Source organism: Oncorhynchus masou, chromosome 28, assembly GCF_036934945.1.
Source record: "Oncorhynchus masou masou isolate Uvic2021 chromosome 28, UVic_Omas_1.1, whole genome shotgun sequence".
NCBI classification, from domain to species: Eukaryota; Metazoa; Chordata; class Actinopteri; order Salmoniformes; family Salmonidae; genus Oncorhynchus; species Oncorhynchus masou.
This window is the reverse complement of record NC_088239.1, coordinates 11367798-11380439: the sequence shown is the minus strand read 5'-3', so window position 1 is coordinate 11380439 and position 12642 is coordinate 11367798.

Below are 12642 nucleotides of genomic sequence, written 5' to 3'. Positions count from 1 at the left end.
GCCACCAGCCACCAGTCACCAGCCACCAGTCACCAGCCACCAGCCACCAGCCACCAGCACCAGCCACCAGCCACCAGCCACCAGTCACCAGCCAACAGCCACCAGTCACCAGTCACCAGTCACCAGCCACCAGCCACTAGCCACCAGCCAACAGCCAGCCAACAGCCACCAGCACAGCCACCAGTCACCAGCCACCAGCCACCAGCCACCAGTCACCAGCCACCAGCCACCAGCCACCAGCCACTAGCCACCAGTCACCAGCCACCAGCCACCAGCCACCAGCCACCAGTCACCAGCCACCAGCACAGCCACCAGCCACCAGTCACCAGTCACCAGTCACCAGTCACCAGCCAACAGTCACCAGCCACCAGTCACCAGCCACCAGCCACCAGCCAACAGCCACCAGTCACCACCCACCAGCCACCAGCCACCAGCCACTAGCCACCAGCCACCAGTCACCAGCCAACAGCCACCAGCCACCAGCCACCAGTCACCAGCCACCAGCACAGCCACCAGCCACCAGTCACCAGTCACCAGCCACCAGCACAGTCACCAGTCACCAGCCACCAGCACAGTCACCAGTCACCAGCCACCAGCACAGTCACCAGTCACCAGCCACCAGCACAGTCACCAGTCACCAGCCACCAGCACAGTCACCAGTCACCAGCCACCAGCCACCAGTCACCAGTCACCAGTCACCAGCCAACAGCCACCAGTCACCAGCCACCAGCCACCAGCCACCAGCCACCAGCCACCAGCCACCACCCACCAGCCACCAGCCACCACCACTAGCCACCAGCCACCAGCCACCAGCCACCAGTCACCAGCCACCAGCCACCAGCCACCAGCCACCAGTCACCAGCCACCAGCACAGCCACCAGCCACCAGCCACCAGTCACCAGCCACCACCACAGTCACCAGTCACCAGCCACCAGCACAGTAGCCACCAGCCACCATCCACCAGCCACCATCCACCAGCCACCACCCACCAGTCACCAGTCACCAGCCACCAGCCACCACCCACCAGTCACCAGTCACCAGCCACCAGCCACCAGCCACCAGTCACCAGTCACCAGCCACCAGCACAGCCACCAGCCACCAGTCACCAGCCACCAGCCACCAGTCACCAGTCACCAGTCACCAGCCACCAGCCACCAGCCACCAGCCAACAACAATGTCATTATTACAGAAACAACCTCATTGTTTTATGATGAGATAAAGCACCTGTTTCTTATCAGAAAACATTACCATACTGTTATTATTATTATTAGGTTTGATATGTGAACTACTGATAGAGAAAGATATAGATGAAACACTTAATGCCATACAATAGATTTATAGACTGTGTTGCAACAGGATCTCACTGTCTGATACGGTCTGACTTCAGTGTTCAACGTTTGTCCAGGCTGGGGAAAAACGTTGATTTTTGACGGTTAAGTTCAGGCATTCATTCTAGTTTGTTCAGTTAATTAAGAGTTAAGGTTTGGGACAGGGTGAAAGGTAGTGTTACTATTATATGTCTGAAACGCATGTACTAGTATACTACCCAAGAAAACATTCCCAAATTATATACTCTTAAATCAATTGTTAGTATATCATGTTTTAAAAGTTAGGTTTAAAGTTTTCACTATTTCAATTATTTAGCAGACACTCGTATCAAGAGCAACGTACATAAGCAATTAGGGTGAAGTACCTTGCTCAAGGGCACAAGAAGAGATTTTTCACCTGGTTGGCTACCTGTCGCCATCAGCTCTACCTTCGGAAACATCCCACAATGCCCTGCACTGTAATATAAGGGTTAAGGTTTGGGATAGACAGTCATTGTGAATGGGGTTCAACCACTACGTTTAGACAGTCATTGTGAATGGTTAATATAAGGGTTAAGGTTTGGGATAGGGTTCAACCACTATGTTTAGACAGTCATTGTGAATGGTTAATATAAGGGTTAAGGTTTGGGATAGGGTTCAACCACTATGTTTAGACAGTCATTGTGCATGGTTAATATAAGGGTTAAGGTTTGGGATAGGGTTCAACCACTATGTTTAGACAGTCATTGTGAATGGTTAATATAAGGGTTAAGGTTTGGGATAGGGTTCAACCACTATGTTTAGACAGTCATTGTGAATGGTTAATATAAGGGTTAAGGTTTGGGATAGTGTTCAAACAAAATAAATCAAATAATGTGCGTAGCACTGGGATTGAACCCACGATCCTAGGAGCTGGAGCACGAGGCTTACACAACCCCCTAGCAAGCCGTGAGTCTACTTGTTGGTAATAGCGCTCACCGCTGCCCCTAGTGGGTGGCATTGAAGGCATCTCCAGACGTACTGGGAACCTGTACGAGCATCAAAAACTGCATTGGATCTGTTGTGACCTGGCTTTGTGGTGAGAGTTAAATCAATAGACCTTACAGAGTGAAACAGGACACACTCTCTCTCACACACACACACACACAAAAGAGGAGAGGAGTCAAATAAGACTGGGCATACAGGGGCTGAGACTTCCATGTCACACAGTGGTCATTAGGTGTGTGTGTGTGTGTGTGTGTGTGTGTGTGTGTGTGTGTGTGTGTGTGTGTGTGTGTGTGTGTGTGTGTGTGTGTGTGTGTGTGTGTGTGTGTGTGTGTTTGTGTGTGTGTGTGTGTGTGTGATGGAGGGAGGGAGATATTGAAGAAGAGAAGAGTAGAAAGTTCCTCCCTGTGTTTCAGTAGAACCTTTATCTTCCCATCTCTGGCCTGTAATCTCCATGAGGTTATTAAGCAGACAGCCAACCCTACAACAACACCATATCCCCACATCCCAGAGGTGAGTGTGTGTCAGGGCCTTTGGAGAGGCGAGTGGAGAGGGGGAGGAAGACCCAGGGGTGTTAGCTAAAGCTACCCTGAAGAGATGCTCCGAGGCTGGGCTTTGGTGACAGGTTGGACTTGGTGATGTGCCAATGCACTGATCCTGTCTCAGTCACACCTAAGGCTCCAGTGCGAGTCAGGCTCTGTTCACCTGGAGTAGTCTTAGCATATTTATCAGTCAGATCACACACATCAGATACCTACCTACGCCTTGTCAGATTTAGTGTGTGTGTTTGTGTGTCAGGGCCTTCACACAGATCAAATTCCTCTGGTTTGTATCACATTTTTTATTTGTTATTTAGGGCAGCAAAGGCTGCTGGAGATGTCTGGCTATGGAGCTATGATGGAGTCAGTGACAGACACAAATACAGATGAAAACACACTGGGACACAAAGCCTCTTTCTCTGTCTATAAGGAATCCTACTTGAGACCTGAAGACTTGCATTATTAGCCCCCTGAAATAATGCCTGCGCTTAACTTCCACACTATTGTTAGCGAAGAGACCAAAAAGGTCAGAATGTGACATTGACAACATTATAATTTATAAATATACACATATTACTGGCCATATTTCCTGACAAAATGTGAAAAATAAAAAATATGATATGACATTATTTGCTCTTATACCAGACATTTTGTAATCTTCTGAGTATATGTTGACTTCAGGATATCTTTCTCTTCAATGAATTTCAACTATTTGATTCAGAGGATATAGAGCAATATTGCAGAGCCAGCAAGAATAACAAACCCACACACACTCTCTTCTCGCTCAAGCAATCGTAGCCCTCATCAAAATCCCTTTCGGAAAAACACTGCACCTCGGAAAATCCATTCTAGCAGCCGAGCCATTCAGGATTCAGATGTTTTATTTAATGTCTGCCCTGCTCCCCATCACACACACACACACACACACACACACACACGCACGCACGCACGCACGCACGCACGCACGCACGCACGCACACACACACACACACGCACGCACGCACGCACGCACACACACCCACACGCGCACGCACACACACACACACACACACACACACACACACACACACACACACACACACACACACACACACGCACACGCACACCACACACACGCACACACATACTCACACACCCACACACACCCACACACACATACACACACACACACACACGCACGCACGCACGCTCGCACACACACCCACACGCACGCACACACACACACACACACACACACACACACACACACACACACACACACACACACACACACACACACACACACACACACACACACACACACACACACACACACACACACACACACACACACCCTACCATCACCATCCCACCAACCCTATGGGCTCATGAATGAAGGAGGGAATTAGAGAGGACCTGGAGAAGAGAGGAGTGCAGGAGAGAGAGAGAGGGGATTGGGAGAGAGGCGGGAGGGAGAGAGAGTGTTGCGTTTTCTCTAAAATGACCTTTGTGTCAGTCCTTTGCTGCATATAGAGATGTGGATGTATGGATCTACACAGGGATTATATGGTTGGAGCCAAGTCATTGTGACACAAATGTACTGAGAGAAAGAGGGAGAGAGAGAGACAGAAAGATGGAGAGAGAGAGACGGATAGAGAAGGTGTTTCTACGTAGGGATTATACGTGGAGAAAAGTCATCATGACACATATCTACTGAGAGAAAGAGGGAGAGAGAGAGATAGAGAAACAGAGAGAGATAGAGAGATGGAGAGAGAGATGGAGAGAGGGATAGAGACAGAGAGAGAGAGAGAGACAGAGAGAGAGAGAGAGAAAGAGGGAGAGAGAGGGATAGAGAAACAGAGAGATAGAGAGAGAGATAGAGAGATGGAGAGAGAGATGGAGAGACAGATAGAGAGAGATAGAGAGATGGAGAGAGAGATGGAGAGACGGATAGAGGGAGAGAGAGAGAGAGAGAGAGAAACAGAGAGAGATAGAGAGATGGAGAGAGAGATGGAGAGAGAGATAGAGAGAGATGGAGAGAGAGATGGAGAGAGAGATGGAGAGAGAGATGGAGAGACGGATAGAGAAGGTGTGTTTCTACGTAGAGATTATAGGTGGAGAAAAGTCTTTATGCATGTCATCCTAAAGGAACCAGCATCAATGAGGCTCACTGAGAGGTATGTTGATAATCACCTCACCATGCAATCAAGAATGGAAGGCACATCTAGTACAACCTTTTTGAAGTTCAATTTAATTTTAGATTGAATTCATATGAAAGTTTTTATGCTGAATATTCAAGAAGTAAGAAAATATTTTTCTGTTTACAAGGACCAGCTCAAATTCATATTTCTCTATAGTCCAGGATGGGCTCAGATTCATATGGATGGGCATACCCACACAGCCCCACACAGACCCATGCATCCCCATGCATCCCCACACAGCCCCACATAGCCACATGCATCTCCATACAGCCCCATGCAGCCCCATGCATCCCCACACAGCCCCACACAGACCCATGCATCCCCACACAGCCCCACACAGCCCCACACAGCCCCACACAGCCCCACACAGCCCCATGCATCCCCACACAGCCCAACACAGCCCCACATAGCCACATGCATCCCATACAGCCCCATGCAGCCCCATGCATCCCCACACAGCCCCACACAGACCCATGCATCCCCACACAGCCCCACACAGCCCCATGCATCCCCCCACAGCCCCACACAGCCCCCATCCAGCCCCACAGCCCCACAAAGCCCCACGCAGCCCCCCACATGCCCCACACAGCCCCACACAGCCCCATGCATCCCCACAAAGCCCCATGCATCCCCGCACAGCCCCACAAAGCCCCACGCATCCCCACCACAGCCCCACACAGCCCCATGCAGCCCCACACAGCCCCACGCAGCCCCACCACAGCCCCACGCAGCCCCCCACAGCCCCACAGCCCCATGCATCCCCACAAAGCCCCATGCATCCCCACACAGCCCCACAAGCCCCAGCCCCATAAAGCCCCATGCATCCCCACACAGCCCCACACAGCCCCATGCATCCCCACACAGCCCCCACACAGCATCCCCACAGCCCCACACAGCCCCATGCCCCACACAGCCCCACACAGCCCCATGCATCCCCACACAGCCCCACACAGCCCCATGCATCACCACACAGCCCCACACAGCCCCATGCATCACCACACAGCCCCACACAGCCCCACGCATCACAGCCCCACACAGCCCCACACAGCCCCACACAGCCCCATGCATCCCCACACAGCCCCACACAGCCCCATGCCACAGCCCCACACAGCCCCAGCATCACCACACAGCCCCACACAGCCCCATGCCACCACACAGCCCCACACAGCCCCATGCAGCCCCACACAGCCCCATGCATCACAGCCCCACACAGCCCCCATCACAGCCCCACACAGCCCCATGCAGCCCCACATCCCCCACAGCCCCACACAGCCCCCACAGCCCCAGCCCCACACAGCCCCATGCATCCCCACACAGCCCCACACAGCCCCACACAGCCCCATGCATCCCCACACAGCCCCATCACAGCCCCACACATCCCCACACAGCCCCCACAGCCCCACACAGCCCCACACAGCCCCATGCATCCCCACACAGCCCCCACAGCCCCACACAGCCCCATGCAGCCCCACACAGCCCCACACAGCCCCACATCCCCACACAGCCCCATGCATCCCCACACAGCCCCATGCATCCCCACACAGCCCCACACACATCCCCACACAGCCCCATGCATCCCCACACAGCCCCACACAGCCCCATGCATCCCCACACAGCCCCACACAGCCCCACACAGCCCCATGCATCCCCACACAGCCCCACACAGCCCCCACATCCCCACACAGCCCCAACATCCCCACACAGCCCCATGCATCCCCACACAGCCCCATGCATCCCCACACAGCCCCATGCAGCCCCATGCATCCCCACACAGCCCCACACAGCCCCACACAGCCCCACACAGCCCCAAGCATCCCCACAGCCCCATGCATCCCCACACAGCCCCCATCCCCACACAGCCCCACACAGCCCCACACAGCCCCAGCATCCCCACACAGCCCCATGCATCCCCGCACAGCCCCACCCCACACAGCCCCACACAGCCCCACACAGCCCAGCCCCACACAGCCCCACACAGCCCCACACAGCCCCACATGCAGCCCCACCAGCATCCCCACAGCCCCATGCATCCCCACAAAGCCCCATGCATCCCCACACAGCCCCACACAGCCCCATGCATCCCCACAAAGCCCCATGCATCCCCACACAGCCCCACACAGCCCCATGCATCCCCACACAGCCCCACACAGCCCCATGCATCACCACACAGCCCCACACAGCCCCATGCATCCCCACACAGCAGCCCCCCCAGCCCCACACAGCCCCATGCATCCCCACACAGCCCCACACAGCCCCATGCATCCCCACACAGCCCCACACAGCCCCACACAGCCCCATGCATCACCACACAGCCCCACACAGCCCCATGCATCACCACACAGCCCCACACAGCCCCACGCATCACAGCCCCACACAGCCCCACACAGCCCCACACAGCCCCATGCATCCCCACACAGCCCCACACAGCCCCATGCATCCCCACACAGCCCCACACAGCCCCACACAGCCCCATGCATCACCACACAGCCCCACACAGCCCCATGCATCCCCACAAAGCCCCACACAGCCCCATGCATCACAGCCCCACACAGCCCCATGCATCCCCACACAGCCCCACACAGCCCCACACAGCCCCCCACACAGCCCCACACAGCCCCACACAGCCCCAAGCATCCCCACACAGCCCCATGCATCCCCACACAGCCCCAAGCATCCCCACACAGCCCCACACAGCCCCACACAGCCCCATGCATCCCCACACAGCCCCACACAGCCCCACACAGCCCCACACAGCCCCACACAGCCCCACACAGCCCCACACAGCCCCATGCATCCCCACACAGCCCCACACAGCCCCACACATCCCCACACAGCCCCACACAGCCCCACACAGCCCCACACAGCCCCAAGCATCCCCACACAGCCCCATGCATCCCCACACAGCCCCATGCATCCCCACACAGCCCCACACAGCCCCATGCATCCCCACACAGCCCCACACAGCCCCATGCATCCCCACACAGCCCCACACAGCCCCACACAGCCCCATGCATCCCCACACAGCCCCACACAGCCCCACACAGCCCCAAGCATCCCCACACAGCCCCATGCATCCCCACACAGCCCCATGCATCCCCACACAGCCCCACACAGCCCCATGCATCCCCACACAGCCCCACACAGCCCCATGCATCACAGCCCCACACAGCCCCAAGCATCCCCACACAGCCCCATGCATCCCCACACAGCCCCATGCATCCCCACACAGCCCCACACAGCCCCACACAGCCCCATGCATCCCCACACAGCCCCACACAGCCCCATGCATCCCCACACAGCCCCACACAGCCCCACACAGCCCCACACAGCCCCATGCATCACCACACAGCCCCACACAGCCCCACACAGCCCCATGCATCACCACACAGCCCCACACAGCCCCACGAAACCCCATGCTTCCCCACACAGCCCCATGCAGCCCCATGGAAATGTATTTATTCTTATGGATATTTTGTGAGTGTTTTGCTTTCTGTGAATGTTTTACTGTTTATTTCACTTGCTTTGGCGAAGGAAACATGTTTCCCATGCCTATAAAGCCCTTACATTTGATTTAATTTGAGAGAAAGCGAGAGGTAGAGGTAGAGTGCTAGAGAGGTATAGAGTTAGAGAGGTAGGTATAGAGAGAGAGAGGTGTTGCATGGAGGGATATATTATTGGTTTCTATCCCTGACAAACAGAGAAAAAGATTAAACAAAATGAACAGAGAAAAAAGAGAAAACAAGACGAACAGAGAAAAAGAGAAAATAAGATGAACAGAGAAAAAGAGAAAAAGAGAAAACAAGATGAACAGAGAAAAAGAGAAAACAAGATGAACAGAGAAAAAAGAGAAAACAAGATGAAGAGAGAAAAAAGAGAAAACAAGATGAACAGAGAAAAAAGAGAAAACAAGATGAACAGAGAAAAAGAGAAAATAAGATGAACAGAGAAAAAGAGAAAACGAGAAAACAAGATGAACAGAGAAAAAGAGAAAACAAGATGAACAGAGAAAAAGAGACGAACAGAGAAAAAGAGAAAACAAGATGAACAGAGAAAAAGAGAAAACAAGATGAACAGAGAAAAAGAGAAAACAAGATGAACAGAGAAAAAGAGAAAATAAGATGAACAGAGAAAAAGAGAAAACAAGATGAACAGAGAAAAAGAGAAAACAAGATGAACAGAGAAAAAGAGAAAACAAGATGAACAGAGAAAAAGAGACGAACAGAGAAAAAGAGAAAACAAGATGAACAGAGAAAAAGAGAAAACAAGATGAACAGAGAAAAAGAGAAAACAAGATGAACAGAGAAAAAGGGAAAACAAGATGAACAGAGAAAAAGAGACGAACAGAGAAAAAGAGAAAACAAGATGAACAGAGAAAAAGAGAAAACAAGATGAACAGAGAAAAAGGGAAAAGGAACAACACAGACAGGAGCAGTAGGAATCTCCCAGAAAGCACTGGTGCGATACACACAGCAGACAGTCTGTTACTCAGCAGCACAGATAATAACTATGTTTTATAATGTGTGTGTGTGTGTGTGTTTGTGTGTGCGCATTGAGCATCTATTTGTGTGTGACGGGGGGAGGGGTGGGCAATAGGCTGTTACCCTAGCACAGATAATAACCATGTTTTATAATGTTGTGTATTTATTCAGGCCAATTCCCCCGAGGGGGAGATGGAATAATAACGCTAGCCATTTCACTCTCCTACCGGGCAGCCATTTTATAGTCCTGATTCTCAGCATGGACATCATCACTCGCTGACCTTCGCGTAATGGACGCCTCAGCGAAGACCCACTGACACTGTCTGAAATGGGAAATGAGTGTCTGGAAATGAGCCAACGGTCCAATATAGATATGGGGAAGTATGTTTGTGAATAATCCTCTGCAATTCCATATGTTGTCATTTATGATGATTGTCCGTATTAGGGGAAATGTACACATTATGGGGAAATGGTGGCATATGACTAGGAAATTAAATCTGCCTCTCTCAAACAAACTTAAAGAGATGTGGTAAACCATTGATAAGTGATTGTAGAGGTGGTGTGGTCGAAATCCTACGAGCCAATCATAGTTGTGATGATTGTCCAACCATTGACAAAGTCTGACCTTCAATGTTTCAAGGCTCTATAATTTTAACCCTTTGAAGATGACCTTCTTAGGAAATACGTTCTAAGAATGTTAATGCTACAGCTCTTTGTGGAGAGATCCTGAAGACCTCTGACATCATCATTTCGAGAATGTTGTACGCCATCTAAACAAATCATTCCAAGTCGCCCACGTCCACTGGTACTGTTGTCTAATAAACCTGTAGGAAGTAGAACCATCGTACTGGCTAGTCAATCGCAAAACAAAGAGTATCAAACAAAAGGTTGGGAAGCCCAGATGTCTGATCTCTAACCAAAACTGAACAATGAAAGGTTGGGAAGCCCAGATGTCTGATCTCTAACCAAAAAAGAACAATGAAAGGTTGGGAAGCCCAGATGTCTGATCTCCAACCAAAAATTGAAAAATAAAGTTTGGGAAGCCCAGATGTCTGATTTCTAACCAAAAATGAACAATGAAAGTTTGGGAAGCACATTTTCCTGAACTCAGTCTTCCATCTTGGCCCTTTTCTTATCGCCGTCTGTTGTGCTGTCCAAATGCCACTCACTCTAACTCTGTGACTTGCTATCCCTTACCTGCTCAATACTTCAACAGTTGCATCTCTCGCTGGCCTTTCAAAACTTTGAAAACATACTCTATATCACACAAACATGCCTCGCTGATGTCTTACCACTGTTATGTCCCAATGGGCACATATTGGTTGAGTCAATGTTGTTTCCACGTTATTTCAATGAAATGATGTTGAACCAACGTGGAATAGATGTTGAATTGGAATAGACGGAGTGGGGTGTTTGTTCCTGCCCTGCTACTGCTCTGTCCCATAAGGTTGGAGAAAGAAGGGAAGACTACTTCAAACATTATTGATTTCTTCTTTGGAGTGTATAACTGAAAGAAGGTGAGAACAACTGTTTCTGTATTGGTGGTGAACGTGGTGATTTGTAAAATTGACTTTTTTCTCATTTATCAATAAACACTTTACATTCACTTTTTTTCTAAGCTGCTTGATCAATAACCACAGTATGCATTTGAATATCAATGTAAGACAGCGAACTGAGAGATCTAAGGTAGTGGATATGGGGCCAAGTGACAGACAAGAGAGACAGAGACACAGGCAAAGACTACACCGGCTCCTACGCTCGTCAGATATGGCAGGGCCTGCAAACTATTACAGAGTACAAAGGGAAGCACAGCTGAGAGCTGCCCAGTGAAACGAGCCTACCAGATGAGCTGAATAACTTCTATACTCACTTTGAGGCAAGTAACACTGAAACATACATGAGAGCATCAGCTGTTCCGGACGACTGTGTGAACACACTCTCCGCAGCCGATGTGAGTAAGACCTTTAAACAGGTCAAAATTCACAAGGCCGCAGGGCCAGACGGATTACCGGGATGTGTACACCGAGCATGAGCTGACCAACCGGCAAGTGTCTTCCCTGACATTTTCAACCTCTCCCTGTCTGAGTTTGTAATGCCAACACATTTCAAGCAGACCAGCATCGTCCCTGTGCTCAGGAACACTATGGTAACCTGCCTAAATGACTACCGACCCGTAGCACTCGCTTCAGTAGCCATGAAATGCTTTGAAAGGCTGGTCATGGCTCACATCAACACCATTATCCCAGAAACCCTAGACCCACTCCAGTTTTCAAACCGCCATAACAGATTCACAGATGATGCAATCTCAATCGCACTCCACACTGCCCTTTCAGACCTGGACAAAAGGAACACCTATGCGAGAATGCTATTCATTGACGACAGCTCAGCGTTCAACACCATCGTACCCTCAAAGATCAACACTAAGCTAAGGACCCTGGGACTCAACACCTCCCTCTGCAACTGGATCCTGGATTTCCCAATGGGCCGCCCAAAGGTGGTAAGGGTAGGTAACAACACATCTGCCATGCTGATCCTCAACAAGGAGACCCCTCAGGGGTGCGTGCTCAGTCCCCTCCTGTACTCCCTGTTCACTCATGACTGCACGGCCGGACAAGACTCCAACACCATCATTAAGTTCGCTGATGACACAACAGTGGTAGGCCTGATCACCGACAACAATGAGACAGCCTATAGGGAGAAGGTCAGAGACCTGACCGTGTGGTGCAAGGACAACAACCTCTCCCTCAACATGATCAAGACAAAGGACATGATTGTGGACTACAGAAAAATGAGGACCGAGCACGCCCCCATTCTCATCGACGGGGCTGTAGTGGAGCAGGTTAAGAGCTTCAAGTTCCTTTGCGTCCACATCACCAACAAACTAACATGGTCCAAGCACACCAAGACAGTCGTGAAGAGGGCACGACAAAACCTATTTCCCATCAGGAGACTGAAAATATTTGGCATGGGTCCTCAGATCCTCAAAAGGTTTTACAGCTGCACCACCGAGAGCATCCTGATGGTTTGCATCACTGCCTGGTATGGCAACTGCTCAGCCTCCGAATGCAAGGCACTACAGAGGGTAGGGCGTATGGCCCAGTACATCACCGGGGTAAATCTTAGAGGTAAATCTATAGACCTGCCATCCAGCACC